Genomic DNA, 18,818 nt, shown 5'->3' on the forward strand with positions numbered 1-18,818 from the left:
CGTCCGTAGTGTTTACCAGGCTGCCGACAGCTCACCCAGATTGATTCAGTGATGCTTTATGTCCAGCACTCTGATCTAATGACACAGCTGTAAATTCCCAGCATGGAAGGGCCATGGCTGCAGCTCCTATAGTGGCTTTGTGAAGTTTGTTCTCCCAGGCTGGGTTCAACCTCACATCTGTTTACTGTACCGTGCCGTGCATCTTATTGGGACCCGTTTAACACTTCTGTTAGCGAATGACAGCTGATGTACTTTTTTCCCTACACTTGGCTCACTCTCTACAGGGAAATGACTAAAACACACATACATTTTCTTAACTGTCTATGTGTGTCTATATGTGTCAGAGAGAGAACACGAGTGTGTGTCTGAAATCACAATGACAGACAGTCGCAGGAATGAGTGTGTCTGTCTGTTAAACATATGTTTCGAGGCTGTCTGTGTTTGTGTGTGAATGTCTGTAAATTGTCTTCTGTTTGGCGCTGAGAGCTTCGATAGGTGAGGTGAAATATAATCTCTTTTCCATTTCTCCATGAAACTGGTTCACTGTCATAACCCCAATCCCTCTCAAAGAAACTGTAAATTTGGGCCGTGAGGCCGTGTGACTCACGCACCACGGCGCAGTCTGGGTCTGAATCTGGAGAGCCTGATAATATAGCAAGTGTGTCAGTCACATCTCCCACCCTCCTCTCATTGCTGCGTTCCTCTTAGGAGTCGCCTACTTTTAACATCTTTGCAATGAATGCTGTGGGGGTTTGTTTTGGGTTATTTTAAGGTGTCATGCACCTATTAATTTATGTTTTTGGGTTCAAGTAGCGGTTCAGGTTCGCTTGGTGCCCTAGACAGATTCTGACAAGAGGCCATTACCGTAATTTGTTCAATAACTATTTTAATTATTGCAATATGAAATAGGTTTGTTGAGCATGCCAAGTGTTCCTGTGAACACCATGTATTTTTAATATATGGAAATGAGCAACTCCTTTTTTGTTTTATAAGAACAAAATGTTAACTTTTGAGTGACTTGAGGATGGATATGTTTATGGTGTGATTCTATTGGCCAGTTCCAGTTTAGTCACACAAATTGGTGATTTCTGATAAAATAAATATACTGTATGCATTCTTGTTCAAAAGTTTAGGGTTTAGAAATTTTCTTTATTTTAATACTTTTATTAAATGTTACTTGAGCACCAAATCAGCATATTAGAATGATTTTTAAAGAATCGTGTGACACTGAAGACTGGAGTAATGGCTGCTGAATATTCAGCTTTGGCATCACAGGAATAGATTACATAATAAAATATATTAAAGGTGCTATTAAATTTTAAATATTAAAACTGTATTTACATTGGCATAGTTGAATAATAAGAGTTCTGTACATGGAAATGACATACCGTGAGCCTCAAACACCATTGTTTCCTCCTTCTTATGTAAATGTCGTGAATGCAAAAGACCACTGAAAATAGGTAAATCAGAACATAACACTGACTGTAACGTAACAGTCGGGATCACTAATAGTTAAACCCCCAACATTTTCATATACCCGCCCATGTTTTAGGCCAGCCGCCAGCCGAACCATCAGAAGTTCTGCAGGTATTGTGAAGAAACAAGCGAGGACAACAGCGAAAATGGCAGCTCATGGAAATAAATTTTATTTTCTAGGCTGTGCAGGGGATGTGAAGTGCAGGGATGGGTTGGGTTGGTGTCTATATTCAGAAAGGCACGGAAAGCATTCTAATAAAATAACACGAGCCACTAAAGGGACATGGTAGCCGCTTGCTAGGGGTAGCCTGTTACATTACAGTACATAAGATTTAATTTACCACGTAAACAGAGTAAGGAGAGATGACTGAGGATGATGGTGAATGATTTACAGATCCTGAGTACCACTGACAAGCATCTGATCTTGTAAAATGTGTGGTAAGTACTGCCGCTCCATAGTATAAACAGAGTATGTTAGATCGCAAATCTCGAAAGCAAAAGTGAAACTAAAAAGCGATCGTGCATTCGAAAGCAGTTTCAATGCCCCACATATGAATAGCAGCTCCCTGATGCCCACATTTTATTTACAGTATAATTACCCAACGATATAACTGCTCAAGAATGTATTGAAATATATATTTTCCCTGTGTTTCCTTCCTGCTGTGTGAGCTACTGAAATGAGCAGCACTGTAAAACAGCCAATCAGAGCAGAGCTCAACATTCAGCCACACTGTGAAAAAAGCCAATCGGAGCTCAACATTATGATTCATGACCCTTCCAAATAAGGTAATAACAGACCATTTAATTCTAGGGACAAATCCTAGGGTTGTAAATGGACATGCAAAAGCGTTTCTGAAGATTTTTTTGCCCTTACCTAAGCCACATACCTTCTATGTAGATATCAGAGAACAATTTAAAATATTGTATCAATGCATTCTATAGCACCTTTAAACAGTTATTTTATATTGTAATATTTTTCACAGTTTTACTGTATTTTTGATCAAATAAATGCCTTGGTGAGCATTAGCACTTTCAAAGTAAATAAAAACTTTACTGACTCCCGAACTTTTGAACAATAATGTGCACATAAGAAATCATATTTAGTGAATTCATTATTTGTTTTTATTATTTGATATTAGTAGGAAAGGGCAACTTAATGACAAATTTGTGAATACATTTCTATAAGTTCTATAATTATCATGTCGTATCATTCCTTGGTGTAAGTTTTCTTACATTATTTTGGGTAAATGTACAAACAAAAAAGCACAATTCACCAGAACTCAGTGTTTTTCAGAATGGCGATAAACATCTGTTATTGCCTCCGGTGGGATGTAAATTGTGTATCTTAGATCTTTCCATCTCTCCCTTTTGTTCTCTGAAGGACAATGCTGATCTTTAATAACGTACCATGATAAATGACTGAGTTGTTCATTCCCTCCCCATGCTCATATTAGCACAGTGATATTTGACTGACAGCCTGTCACGGAATAACACTTGCTGCTGCATGATTTGCACGTCTTTGATGATTGCTGTCGAGGGAATGACATCTGTTGAGATTTCCACACCGAGTGTTACTCACAGTGGATGCCATTAAATCAGCCCCTTACCCAACACCCCACCCCCCTATCTTAGCTGTAAAAACTCGCCTCAGGAGCCAAACCAAGATAATGGCTTTCCCATTACAAATACACCAATATTTGTAAGACCGCAAACTCACCACAAACCTACAGGGGCTGGTGTAGGAATTACATTTTCACTCTTATTGGATACCATTTGAAGCATGCTGTGAGAGATAACTTTTATTTCTTGCGCCCTGAAATCAGAAACCGGTTTCTGTGAAGGCAAGTCGACCAAGATGAATGTCAGATTTCTACTTTCTTTTTGTCAAAGCTCAATCACATGTCCATCCAATCGAAGCCACGGATATCTTTTGACTCTGTTCTATCTGTGAATGCATAGCTTTGGTTGTATTTATTTTTTCATTTACTTTCTTTTTTTTTCAACGGAGTAGACAGGAGAGAAAGGAGGAGCTTGAAAACTGTGACTGAGGAGAGCGATTTTGTTAGCAGAGCAGCCATGCGGGATGAGATAAGTGACGGGGGCTGTGCTCGTGTGTGTATGTTGAGCAGTGAAGCATGTGTTAGCACAGCCAATAGTCACTTTAAAAACGTGTGCGTCGCAGGGGCTACAAGCCAGGTCACCTTCCATCCATCGGGAGAGCCGAGCTGTGCAGATAACATTCCCAGATGACCTCAGAGATGAGAGGGTTGTTTCTTAAATGCATTTCTGCACAGCAAAAAGTCTAACTTTCAGGTTGAAATAGCTGAAAATCGTTAAAACTAGACAAATTTACTTGAGAAACAACTCTGCATAAGATACAGTCATGGTCAGATTTATTGGCACCCTTAGTAAATATGATCAAAGAAGGCTCTGAAAATAAACCAGCATTATTAATCCTTTTGATCTTTTATTTAAAAATCTAACCTTTCATTGAACTAAAACAATTGAAAATGGGGGGAAATCTCATTACGAAATAAATGTTTTTCTCAAATACACATTGGACACAATTATTGGTACCCCTAGAAAATCTTATGAGTAATATACTGTATCTCTGAAGTATATTCCCATTCATATTTACAATTTTGAGTACACCAGGGGGATTATGAACATGAAATTATCCAGCCATGGCTTCCTGTTTCACAGAAATATGAATAGGAGGGAAAACAAGGTCCAAATTCCCTTAATCATCCATCACAACGAGAAAAACCAAAGAATATATTTCTGATGTGCAGCAAAAGATAATTGAGCTTCACAAATTAGGATAGTCGCTTTAAGAGCTAGAGCAGTGAAAATTCCCATTTCCTCCATCAGGGCAATAATTAATAATTTCCAATCAACAGAAAATGTGATGAATCTGCCTGGAAGAGGACGTGTGTCTATATCGTCCTAATGCATGTTGAGGAGGATAATTTGAGTGGCTAAAGACTCTTCAAGGACCACAGCTAGAGAATTGTAGAGAAAGGTTGAGTTTCGGGGCAGAAAACCTTAAAAAAAAAATTGGTCAAACAGCCCCTACATCACCACATGTTGTTCGGGAGGGTTTCAAGATAAATTCTCCTCACTCATCCAAAAACAATCTCCAGCATATTCAGTTATCAGACATGACTGGAACTTCAAATGGGACAGGCTTCTCTGGTCAGATGAAACAAACAAAAAAAGCTTTTTAGCAGCAAACACTAAAGATGGGTTTGGTGCACACAGGGATAAAATTACCCCATGTGTACAATGAAATTTACTGCTGTATTTTTAATGTTGTGGGGCCATATTTCTGCTGGAGGTCCTGGACATCTTGTTTAGACACATGGCATCATGGATTCTATCAAATACCAACAGATAAAAAGTCAACAAGTGTCTGACTCTGTTAGAAATCTTATAATGGGCCATGTTTGGATCTTCCAACCGAATAATAATCCAAACACAAACCTCAAAAACAACACAAAAATGGGTCACTGGGCACAAAACCAAGCTTCTGCTATGGCCATTCCAGTCCTCTGACCTGAACCCTGTAGAAAATGAGTGAGGTGAACTGAAGAGAAAAAGCACCAACATGGAGCTGTGAATCTGAAGGATCTGGAGAGATTCTGGATGAAGGAATGGTCTCTGATCTCTTGTCAGGTGTTCTCTAACCTCATCAGGCATTATAGGAGACAATTTAGAGCTGTTAAACTGGCAAATGGAGGTTTCAAAACATATTGAATAAAAGTGTACCGTTAATTGTGGCCAATATGTATTAGAGAAAAACATTTATTTTATAATGATATTTCCTCCCATTTTAAATTCTTATTAGGTTAGAATTTTGTGATTTTTAAAAAATAAAATATTAAAAGGATTAACAATGCAGATTAATTTTCACAGCCTTCTTTGATCATATTTACCAAGGGTGCCAGTAATTTTAACCACGACTGCAAAAGGCTGATTTTGAGAGAATATCTCTATAAGTATATTTTGCTGTTGTTTATGATAGTTGTACATATACATATCTGGCAAAGTTTCATACATTAAACACACAGTAGTGAAAATGTAAGAATTAATTGAAAACAATAGACACAGCAGCACAGTAATTCTAATGTAATGAGGTCACAGGTGTGTTTATATAGTATTTTATAATGTCCTCAGCCAATCGTAATGAAGGACCTGAACTATCCAAACTATTTTATAAAAACAAGTTTAAAACAATTATGCTAATGCAGCAAGACAGAGTACATGTATGTTTAATATACAATGCATGAAAAGTGTCATCTTTTGCAAAACTCTTTAGATATTTTCTTTGGAAAATAAGTAAAGTTGGGGTTGGTAAGATTTTTTTCATGTTTTTGAAGGAAGTCTATTATACTCACAAAGCTCACTACATTTATTTGATCAAAAACACTGTAAAAACTGTAAAAAATATTAAAATTTTAAAAGAACTATTTTCTATTTTAAAAATGTAATTTATTCCTATGAAAACAAAGCTGAATTTAATTGTCATTGTAACATGATCCTTCAGAAATCTTTCTAATATGCTGATTTTGAAGTGTTCCTATTATTATTATTAATATTGAAAACAATCAAACAATGACACATTTTTTTCAGTATTTTTTTTTTATGAATAGAAAGTTAAAAAGAAATCTATATCATTGTAACATTGGACTACACAGTTCATTTTCACTGTGAGTGGTGGACAGAAACAGAAGTTGGAACCTGGAGAAGTGAAGCAAGCCGCTAAGAGCCAGAGTACTTTATTTTTTCATTATACACTTAAAATGGTCATTTAAATGTAACTATGATCTGATTATGGTTTGGTTTATGATCTGATGATAATTTTAATGTAATTCTAACAAAATACAGTTACATTTTCTGTATCCTGATTATGTAAAACCATATATTCTGTCAATCCACAAGCCTGTTCGACTGCCCTGCTCAAATGCTCCGTGATTTATTCCAGCGAGCGATATGAAAAGTGAAATGAAGTGGCTGAGAGAAAATTAAAGACGAGGAGATTGAGAGAAGTAAAGACAGAGAAGCCCCAGTCTCTCCTTTAACTTATATAAGCACATAAACACTTGAGGCATGAAATGAACAATTGCATATTTTACAGAGGCAGAATTATGTAGATGAAGTGAAGGTAGAAGGAAGGGAAGCTTATCAGAGAGCGGCAGGGCTGCTCCCTCAGCTCGTCTCTGGCTGTGTGTGTTTATGGATCAGGAGTCATTCATAAAGCCCTAGCCAAGGTGTTTACGTGTGTTTACGTCTGTGTATATGGAGATGGAGGAAGCTGGGGCCCGGAGTGAGACTGAACCTCTACCTGAGGAGGGTGTAGCTTTCAACTGCCTCATCCCGTCGTTTAGTCTTCCTGCCAAACTACTCGGTCCCCTATTTATCATTCCAGTAGCTTTGGCGTTTTGTTGCTTTCGGTCTTCACGCTGTGGAGAATTTGATTACCGTGGCGTTCAGGAGGAGGAGATGCAGACCTGAGCGTAATTGTCTTGTTTGTCTCGGCTGGTGTTTGGAAATGAAAGGTAGTTCTGTGCTCTAACTAAGTGTTTCATATCCACCATAAGATACAAGTACACTTTGATGTCTTCAGTTGGGTGAACGTTCTGTTGCGTTTGCGATGCGGTGACTTGGTTGTTCTAAAGCGGAGTTGTCCTGTGTCCTGTCTACGCTGTCATCCGACTCTATGGGTGGTCCATTAAATTCCCTTCTTTGATCTGTTAAGCACGGAGGGGAGCTTTCGCACAGAAAATGAGCGGTTGCGTCTCCCTTCCCAACTGTTTCAACCTGCTCGTTTTCCCCTGCACCAACAATTACCATCGAGGCTTGCCGACACCCTCCCTCCATCCTTCCCTCCCCAGTCTGTAGTTTCTCTCAAGAATGGGAGGAGAAGGGCGCATGTGTAAAGCACACTGATGTGTTAATCACATTTTGCAGTGTGTTCGGGTGGTGCCATCTCGCTGTGAAGCAGTGTGCAGCGCTGCAGCGCTAACCATCAAGTCTTCCATCATGGATTGTAAAACGGCTACGGGAGTGACAGAAGTGAGCACACGTTCTCTGAGAGGAGAGAAAAGAGGGAGCAAGCAAAGCGATGCCTGGTTCACACTGACCTAACAAACTGCAAAACATTTTCTTAATCAGTATTTTTGTTTTGTGATCTAGTGAAATTCGAATATCCTTAAAACATGATTGCATAAGATAACGTCTTGAATGTTTATTTTTCCTAATTAATTTTTCTTACCCTGCTGGCTTTCTCTTTATCACTCTCTCTCTCTCTTTTAAGCATATATTTAATTAAATTTATGAACAACAAAAAAGTTTTGCCAGTGGGGAAGTTCTACAAAGCTCTATTCAGTGAAAACAAGTCTTACTGTTATAAGATGTGGTACAATTTCAACAATATTACATGGGCAAACATGTCTATTGTCAGTTGTCAATTGGGTAGCAACCTTACGAAAATTAACCATGGTTTTGCTTCTCAAGTCTTCTTAAAGCAAGACAGATTTTTAGACAGGCAAGTGACTGTCTTCGTGAGTCAGTCAGGAAACCATTTACTCGGCTAATTCTAACAAAAACACTGATTCAGTCAGACGTAACAAGTGCCTCTACGCGTCTTTATGAGTGAATCATTCAACCAATCCCTTCCTAAACACTGGTTCATTCTGGAACTAAACAAGTTATTTATGAGTGAATCATTGAATTTGCTCAACTAATTCCTTCTGCTGTGCTTCATTTTGTACTATTTTTGTGGCCAAGCAAAAATAAGCAACTGGCAGTATGATGCCTAAAATTTAAGTCACTCAAAATTAACGTCTTGTTTATAAATATATTGTGCGAATGTAATATCATAGTTGTGCTATTGGCCAGAGCATCACCAGCATTCTTACTCATGTTATGTCTATTAATAGAATATTGGCAAGCACAACTGTCATTTTCACAAATGCCATTTTGATGCAGTGGGAACTAGCATGGGAGACTAACTCCTACATATAGAGTTCACTGAGCTTCATAATGAAAGGAGAGAAGAAATGGTAGCAGCTCTTTCAGGGTCACACCTGGGAGAAATGGCACAAACGATGTGGTCACTCCATTAGTGGTTACCTTACACAGATCTGGTGTAAATGTAGAGGATCGATAACCTACAGTCTAACTGACAAAAGCAGAGAAATGCATTTGAAGACGGAAACTACGTTATCATATTCAAGCTTCTAAAAATACACCAGTGGACAGCTTTCCACACAGCGTCAAACACAGCTTACTTTAGCGATCTGCAGAGTGGTGGAAATACAGGTCTGAGATAATGGCATTGATATGCAGTAGGGATGAGCGAGTGCTGCATGCTGGCTCTATAGGCAGTCTCTGCTGTGATGGGAAGGTCTATAATGAACGCGTGTGTTTGTGTACGTGTGCGCATTGATCAGTTGCGAAGCTGTTCTGGCACGTATGGCATGTATGCCATATTGTGTCCATGCTGGAGAGCTTCAGTAGAGAGGGCAGAGCTCTGAGTACTGATATTCTGAGCTTTCCTCCCTGCTGTTATTCAATATCAGCACAGACCCATGTATCCACATTCACGGTCTGACGATAACATCAAATTACACTCATCCAGCACTGAGCTCTGACTGAGTTTGCGAAGAACACCTCTCTCAAAATCTCTCCTTCTGTCTGTGGGAATCTTGACAGTCTGTATATGCCCACCTCCTGTTTTTCTTTTAGGAGCAGTTCACCCAAAAACAGAAATTCTCTAATTTTCTCAACCTTATGTCATTCCAAACCTGTATGACTGACTGACTTCTGTTAGACACAAATTTTAAGAATATCATTGGCTTTCTTTTGCGTAATTTAATAATGTTCAGTTTTGTTTGCATATACTAAATTACTGAATTACTCCAAAAGAGTTTCCGGAAATTACTACTTCAATTGCAGTGGAACACTTCTACCAATTCTGCTTTTACAGCATAAAATTGAAGACTCTTACGAGCCATACAGCATAACCATTACAGCCCAAATTCCAAATAAATTTATCTTATAAGATAGGTCTTTTTAGTGAATAAAATATATTCAGCTTAACCAGTGTAGTCCAATTCCTGAACGAATGACTCTTACGTTGGTTCTTTTTAGGGAATCAAATCTATACTGGGCAACCAGTGAAGTCCAATTTTCCAAATAAATTAGTTTTACAAGCAGGTTCCTTTTAGTGAATCAAAAGCATACAGCACAACCAAGTGTGGTCCAAATTCTGAACATGACCTTGAGTCACTTCTTTTTAGTGATTTTTCTTTTTAAGTGACACTTTAGTGAAAAACATGCAGTTCAATCAGAGCACGCAGTATAATTCAATTCCCAAATAAATGACTTGTACACGCAGGTTATTTTTAGTGAATCACAAGCATACAGCATAACCAGTGCAGTTTACTGAGTCGGTTCTTTGTAATGAATCAAAAACATACAGCACAGTCAGTATAATCTGACTCCTGAAATAATGACTCTGAGTCATGACTGATGACTAAAGATACACCTTATGGTATTTTTTTGACTATTTGAATAATATATAGTAAGGCGAATCATTGGATAGCAGTTATGCCACTTCTAAAAATAAGTATATGGATGATGAGATTTTTTTTTTTTTAATTTTCATTCGAACTGTTCCTTTAACATCTATCTTTCTCTTGCACTGTCTCTCTCTCTCTCTTTCTCTCCCCTGATTGATTCTCCCTGTTACTCTCTTCAGTGTATTTCTGTTCTACTTTTGCTCTCTCTGATGATCTTTTTTTCTGCTGATCGCTCCATCTCCCCACCTCTGTTTTTCTCGATTTATGTTTATAACCATGTCTCACTCCCCATCTCCCCCTCTTCTCTTTCTCTCTCTCTTTATCTCTGTCTCTCACTTTCGCTAATGGGGTGCTCTGAGGTCTTGTGTGCAAGGAATTGGCAGAACACTGGGACATATGGCAGGGACTGAGTGAGAGGGTTGACTGCTGGTTTGATGCTCCAGAGAGGTAGCTGGCTCTGACAGGTCGGACAGGTCCCAACGCACGGAGGAGGACTTTCAAAAATAAAAGTGCCCGCACGGGTTTCTCGAGAAGAGCTGTGAAATAAATAACGTTAGTGGAAGAATCTGTTTTCTCTCATCTCATTGGCTGGTTTCCAGATGCCATATGAACTGAATCTTCTCTGTGAAATTGAGATGAGATCTGAGGATTTTACGTCACTCAACCACGGGCTTCTCGATTTAACGTGGTGTCCTAGAAAATGGCAGCATTTAAAAACGCTGAGCCTCCACATGCACCTGCAAGAAAGAGAGAGAGAGATAGAGAAAGGGAGTTCAAAAATTGAGAAAGATTCATTAGGAGAGGAAGAGATGCCTGTAGGACGGCAGGCTGTGTGTCTGTGTGATGCCGGTTTGTCTCCTCGCATTTGCATAAGAAAGGCTGTAATGAGGTGCTGTGGAGGTGGATAGAGCGTTTTTGAAGTGAGTTGTGACTTCGCGATGCATGTTACACAGATTCACGGCTATTTTTTGAGATATATGTGTTTGGAGCATTTAGCTAAAGGTGTCTGGTCACAGCTGAATATAGGAAGACATTTAATAGTGCCATTTCTTGGAATGATAATCGGACTCCTTGCTCACGAACACTGCTGCTATGAAACTGGGATTTTCTTTTGCAGTGAATCTCAGATGAGCGAATGCATTTTCAACCTCAAAAAAGCACCCAGCCTTGCCGTTTTTGAACGAAACACATTATGAATTATGTTTATAGGAGATCATTTGCCAAAATTGATTATGCATTTCAGGTTTTAAGGTGGAAAAGTGCAGTATTTCCATGAACCATTTTGTAAAAGATGTGCTTTCAGTCTCGTCAGTACTGAATCATTAGAATGATATTCCAAAACCTCCAATTTTATTTTTACCAGATATGAGCTCTTATCTCAGCAAAGAAAGACTTAAATATCAACTCTCTCCCTAAAATGGAAATGCTGCCATTTGGAGACAGTAATTTCAGATTGAACGACATCCACAGTATAGCTGCCTCGACATCTGAAATAATGAGCCAGCCAGTCTTTTGTGCTTTTTGTGTCTTTCGCCGTCTGATCCCATTCACTGGCGGATTTATGATGTGAGGAATAATCATTCAAACAATAAATCAATATTCAACAAAACACATCTGTGGCCAGTCGAGTGTGAAATGCTCCTCCTTAGCGCCAGCTCAGAATAGCTTGACGGGTTTCGGCTGCGCTCTGAGATGGAGAAATTTTGATAACCGGCCTTATCAAGGTCGGAGCGGCTGAGCAGACTGAATAAACTTGTCACACATAATATAGCGCTCCGTCTGAACGTTGGGGGGAAAACATCACGCAAGGAAATTAATTGGAATTATGGATGTAATGGTTCCTTGCTATCCGACAATATGTATTTATATTATGTCAGTTGATGCAGTGAATGTACTTGACGTACTTCTTAGTAGCTGAAAGAGCTCACTGGCAGTGTAACTAGACCTCAGAGTCAGTTTAATGGTATCGTTGCTGTCCATGGTCCATAGCCCTCCGGTTTATATTTAGCTTGGGTAATTGCGGTGTTATTATCTTCTGTTGTTGTCACTCCTGTTGTTTTTCTTGTCGTTGTTAGATTGAGACTCGGCTTCGGCTTTGGAGCTGTTCTCATTAACTCACTGTGCTATCATCTCCAGTGGCAAAACAAGCCGCCTGAGTGAGTGTACTGCTCACTGGGAGCCACTTAGACCTGTCCTCTCCTTTTCTCTTATAGCCCCTATACATACTGGATGTGCAGTGTTGTACATTTGGTTTACATACTCCTCTGTAGGATTTGGTTTGAAACAATGTTCACTCAGAAATTGCTAGTAAGTTTCACAAATAATTACCCAAAAATTAACACAATTATGTTATATAACATAACATGAAATTTTGAAACATTACTGAAATAATATTTTCTTGTAAAACGTACTTCAATAATCTGTAAAAAACTTTGAAAAATCATTTTATAGTGTACCTCTTGCATAATCTGTTCAATGTTTTAATGGTTTAATAATGCATTTTTAGTCTTGCCCTGAAGAAACTGCAGAAAATGTATAAAGACTCATGAGCAGGAACCTTTTTATTTTGGGTATGTCATTTGTGTCTCCATGCTGAAAATGGAGGGTTACAGCTAAGGGGTTAATATAATTATTTAATATAAATGTCAATGTTTTTGAAAGAAGTTTTGTGCTCACAATGGCTACATTAATTTGATCAAAAATTAATTAAAACTGTAATACTGTAAAATATTATTGCAATTTGAAATAACTGTATTCTGGAAAAAGCTGAATTTTCAACAAACATTATTCTAACCTTCAGTGTCACGTGATTTTAATATGATGATTTGGTGCTCGAGAAACATTCTTTAGTATTATCAATGTTGAGAAAAGTTGTTCTGCTTAATATCTTTTTAGTTTAAAAGAATCAACATTTATTTTTTTATAAAAAAGTATTTGAATAGAAAACATTAGAAATGTATTTACTGTCACTTTTGATCTATTTAATGCAGTCTTACTCATTGCTGAATACAAATATGAATTAACCAAATAAAATTAGCTATATATGTATGCTGTATATGCATTTGATGTATATTATTACATTTATATTATGTTCAAAAGTTTACATAATGGTTTTATTATGGCTGTACAAAATGTGGTAAACAAACACAATTAGAAACATCTTGCGAAGGGTACATAAATATATACGTAGAACTGTATATCTAATGTACAGTATATCTTATGGCACACCAAGTCTTTGTCAGCAGATTACATTTAATCCTGTGAAGGTGAGGTGAGTTTCACACAATTAACATACAAATCACACACACACACACACACACATACTGAGTGCAAATTGTTTGGGGATGTTCTGCAACTACTATGAATTAGATTGGAGGACAATAATTTGCTCGAATTTTAAGGCTTGAAGCTCAGGGAAAGATGGTGTGAAAAAAATGGAGAGAGACAAGGTAAAGGCTGGTGCTAAATGATAGAAAGTGTGGATGTGTTATGGAAGAGAGAGAAGGAAATGTGTGAATACACATGCATGTAATATGAGCTTACTTAATTGTTTCTGCTTCTCCCCAGAATGCATTGCAACTTCAATATTTCCAAGAGATTTGAAGGGAGTTTCCTCACAGCATTACAACAATGCTGCAAGGTTTTTATTTAGAAAAAGATCACATTCTTTTATGCAGGTCAGAACAAAAATGTTTCAAAATTAGTTTAGAAAAAAATGAATTTATGTCATTGCAAACCAATTTGACATTCTTTTGTGCATGGAAGACAAAAGAAGATATTTAGCAGAATGAACAAGTTTCTTATATTTTCTATACAATGGGGGAAAAAAAACTGTTTTCCTTCAGAAATTATTGCCAAAAAAAATGGCAAGAAACTCATTGAATTAAACGTGATATTTGGAAAGACTGAAAGAGAAAGAGATTTTAAACCCCAAACAGTTAGGCTATAGAATGTTGTGTAGAGATGTGTGATTTAATACTGTGGTCCAGTTAGACATCATTATTAAATAAAAAACATGATAGCTTGTGTTTAACGGTATGCTGTTACCCTCACCCCCTTCTCAAGCAGATAAAATACAAGTGGCTAAGCTATTACTTGAATGGGTTTGTAAGTAATCTTGATCTAGTGGGCTAGCTTGAAGAAGTGTATCCTCCCACTAGATGTATCTGTTCCCAGAGCCTCAGTCTCCCTTTCAGCCCCACTGTCGTTTATCTCCGCTCTTGTACTCCCTACAGCGCGAACGGGGCCATGGTGGTAAAGCTATATGTGATTCGCCATAACATACCTCTGGAGAGCCTATAAAGGGCGTTTGGCTGAAACACAAAGAGAGGAAGAATCAAAGCATAGATAAAATAAATGCACAAGCTAGCTGTGGCCGCAGAGGTACATGGATGACAGGTGTATCATTTACACTTTAGTCAATGACAGTGCAGTGTTTCTCTTCAGATTACGAATTCACATAAGTCTGTGGGCTAGTGCTGAAATTGCTTTACTTTTTCTTACATATTAATTTCCCATAACTTGCACCTTATGAAAAATCAATGTAGACAGCTTTGACAGTTTATCTGGCGCGTAGTCCCTGTTCAGTCTGACAACAAACGTTCAATGATAGTTAAAAATCAGCCTACTGTTAGAGAAGCTCCTGTGATTTTCTTTTCTTTTCTTAACTAGACACATTCATATTTTATTTTGCAGTGTCATTTTGGTGTAGTTTTATAAGGACATATTAAAAGCCCCAAATTAATTAGTTTTATGCTCAACGTCAATTATTAATGCTGACTGTTCTGTGGTGCATTATTGGCTTTGTTGCTGCTGAGACCCCTGGAGATTGTGCCGTTGTATAATGTGATTACAAAATTAATTTTTTACTATGTCCATTTTAAATATCAAAAATAAAAAAAATGCTCAGGCTCAGATGGAATAAGATATGGGTATGTCAAAATGAGTTTGAGATGTCTGTTGTTGAACAGAAAAATATATTAATTCATTATCACCCCTGCAGTCCTGCTAATTAGACAAATTCTGTCATATTGCGTTTATCACGTGCAGCACCATACAGATAATTAAAGTTGACACTATTGTCAGATGTTCTTTTGTTTTTTTAATACCCCACCCTTACTTGGGAGTCATTAAATAACAGCTTTCGTAAAGCTCTTCTTTCAGACGGTGAGGGAGAACCTACAGGAAACCGTAGTACAGCTTGTCTTCCTGTAGCATGGGAGTTCTCAATGCTTGACTGGCTGTGTTTGGCGTTCACAGGCTGTCGCCTGTAGCAGCTTTGAGGTAACAAGCCCACAGACGTGCTGCCCCCAACGTTCCTGTCTAAATTTAAGCTGATGAAGAGATAATTGCTCAGTCAGCAGCATACAAGGCATCACTCCATAAGTGCGAACATAAAGCTAAAGCAGTGGTTCTCAACAGGTTTAGTTCTCAGATTTAACTGTGGACATCATGTGGAGACCCTATACAGTAATAGTAGAAAATGTGTGTTACCGTTCAAAAGTTTGGCTGTTTGACATGACTGTTTTCAACATTGACAATAATAAGAAATGTGTCTTGAGCAGCAAATCAGCACATTAGAATGATTTCTGAAGGATCATGTGACACTGAAGACTGGTGTAATGGCTAGAGAAAAATCAACCTTGCTATCACAGTAATGAATTAAATTTAAAGTGTATAAATTATATAAAAAATATTGCACAATATTACTGTTTTTTTTCTGTAATTTAAATGCAGCTGAGCATGTACCTTTTTTAAAGACAAATTACTACCAACCCCAAACTTTTGAACGGTAGTGTACAATCAATATTTTGTTTTTTTTAAATCTTAACATCAATTAATATAGGCATGTCTATTAATATAGACATCAACACATTTAAAATGATAAATTATACCACCTGAATGGGAAAAGTGACATGTTGTATAAACAGCAGAATGTTGCTTAAAAATATGGCAGAATGCGCCTAACTCTAATTATATATGAGTTAAAGCAGCAGAAAGTGGGTGAGACAGTAATATCACAACTGGTATGCATCTTCAAATGCAATGTCTGTAGGTTGATAGACAAAGTATACAGCATTTGATGTCATGGATTGTTCTTCGAGCCTTCAAAGAAAAGCACCTACCTTAGCATTTTGTGTGGCCCATTTGGGCGCAGATTGTTTGGCGAATGTCAAAGGGAGCTTTACAAAAGGCTGTTATTGAAAGATCGTGCAGTGCCAGTTATATTGGACCTGTCAGCTCATACACAAGCAATGTTGCCCATTTCTAAGCAATCATAGCAAGCATCCAATACATATTTTCTTAAAGGCACAATATCAAAAACAGCCAGTTTAATCCTATATGGAAGAGAAAGGATGGAAAATATATTATACTAAATTACAGCAAAGAAAATTGATTAACGCGAAAATGTACTACAGGTACATTACAGCAAAAAAGGTACAGTACATATAGGTTCCACCAAGTGTAAATGGCAACAAATAACATCTTGTTTGCATTTAGTTCAAATGGAAGTAATGTGCTGTTTGTACGAAGCGTAAATTGCAGTGGCGGTTAGAGAAAATAGCCTTTACCAAGGTTGGTGTAAATAGACACTGCCAAAAATAAATGATAACAACAGGTAGGATATGGCTTTTTAAAGCACAGACATAAGATACATATGATGTAAGGCAGAAATCAGAGCAAATTGCTATGTGCTATTGAGCGAAGAGGTGATTGGAGGTCACTTTTATCCAACAGATAGTCTAATGCTGTATTTAAATGAGATCTCCTGGTTATTTACTCTTGAAGATGAAGATTTGATTTCCTGTAAGAGTATTTGCAGAGATCAAATCTGATGAGAGACGGGACAGGGAAGTCACAAGAGAGACCGATGACAACGAAAGATTCATAAAGCACTCTGTTACTGGTATCGAAATGGGGATTTGAAGGCCATTTTGGAGTTATTCTGGGCATCCAATATATATACCTGTGTGAAACGGTGTGTGTGCATGGCCCAATGTGTGTGTGTTGGTGCAAAAGCCAGTTTGTGTGTGCTGGTGCGACTCTGTGGGCGCCTTCCTGCACTGAGTCACATTATAGCTGACTCAGTGGTATATAGAGGAGGTGGAAGAGAGCCAGATACAGCACCACCCTTTAGCTCTTTGTGCACAAACACACACACACACACACACACACACACACACTCCATCAGCCGAGACAAAAAGCTTATTTAACTCGCAGTGGACACAGGAAGGGTGATGAAGGATGGAGAAAGAGATGGAGTAAATGAGCCTTGTTGATATCTCAAGGGTTTATTTTAAGAATATTCCAGATAATTCCAGAGCAAATGAGCTGGTCCTATGGTGTGTTAGGTTAATTGTGTTGCAGATTCCTGGATTTATGGTAATTTGGTTCAGTCTTACTGTAAATTGCCTGTTAAAGTCATTAATATCCCTGATGAGAAGTAGACTCAGCTCTGCTCTGTAATAATGTAAGTGTATTTACCGGTAAGAAGGTAGCTGTGGAGACAGGACTTCACACTTTATTAATGGGCGCCTCTTCAGTTAATATTTTAACCAAGTTCCCAAAATACACTCGGATCTGGGTGACAGTCGGAGTTGTTTGCGCAAATTGGAAGAGGAGTGAGAGTGTGCGCGCATGGGTTCTGTGCCAGGATGCTTACAGTAATGGGTCTCGCTGACTGATTTGGTAATTATGTCCTGATATGTGTGGCTGCTTTATTTATGGTCACCATTATCAAGGACCTTGGTTCTCATTTATGAGCAAGATGGCACTGACCTCAATCTCGTAGGTGTGTGTGTGTGTGTGTGTGTGCACTGACAGCAACCAATCACTCTCAGATTGACTGTGGTGAGTTTCCACTACGTTTGACCCCTTCCGTATGACTTCAGATTGACTTTTGGCTCTGTAAAGTTAAGTCATTTGAAATTAGCAAGTCTCGTGTCCAGTAAGTGTGGGAGCAGGTAGATGACGGTGAGTGATCTGCTCTGTATTATTATGTGATGGAGGGCTACAGGGTCAATGACATACAAGATCATCCACGACAAAGTAAAGGGGCTTTAATGTTGGATTCATATGGTTTTGAAAACTTTTATACCATTTTCAAGAAAGTTTCAATTTTAATGACTCTAAAAATGTCATATGATTCAACAAAGTAAGAAGAATTAGCATATTTTGCTTAAATCTTGAATACAGCTGTGAATATTTTTACATGTATTTTTCTACAAATTGTTTCTTTTTAAATGTCATGAATTATTATTTCATAAGTATCATAAATACCATGCTTTTGGGAAGCCACATGCACGTGGCATTTTACTACCTTGCCTTGTAATGAAAAGTTCAAATTATCTGATATTTTAAGAGACATATTGATCTTGATACACAGTCATGAGGGTTGGCAGGTGTCCTTTCCATGATGTCATATCCTTTTTTTCTTGTATGTTGGTTGGAGAACGTTACTGTTGATTTGACAGACAAATGGTTTTCATTCATATGCAGTAATGATCTTTTAGACATAGGATTATGACAAAGTTTTTTTTATAAATAATAGCTACATTGCATCACCTTGTCGTCTTTATGTCCAAAACATTTTATTTCAGAAATTAAAAATGTGTCCTAGGTTTGATTCTTCATTGTATTCATGAATTGCATTTTAATGTGTTTTGAATAAATTAATAGATAGGCCAAAAAAATCATGTCATTGACCCCTATTTTGCTCAGCTTTCCAAAGAAACTTTTATATTGCTCTGTACTGGT

At 37.8% G+C, this 18,818-nt stretch overlaps 1 protein-coding gene across 1 annotated transcript in view; it reads left to right on the forward strand.

Moving 5' to 3' along the window:
* LOC306857458 (neurexin-1a-like) overlaps positions 1-18,818 on the forward strand; it is a 189,982-nt gene that overhangs the window by 58,670 nt on the left and 112,494 nt on the right. The gene's annotated exons all lie outside the window — the stretch shown is intronic.

This window comes from Barbus barbus (genome assembly GCF_936440315.1).
Source record: "Barbus barbus genome assembly, chromosome: 38".
NCBI classification, from domain to species: domain Eukaryota; kingdom Metazoa; phylum Chordata; class Actinopteri; order Cypriniformes; family Cyprinidae; genus Barbus; species Barbus barbus.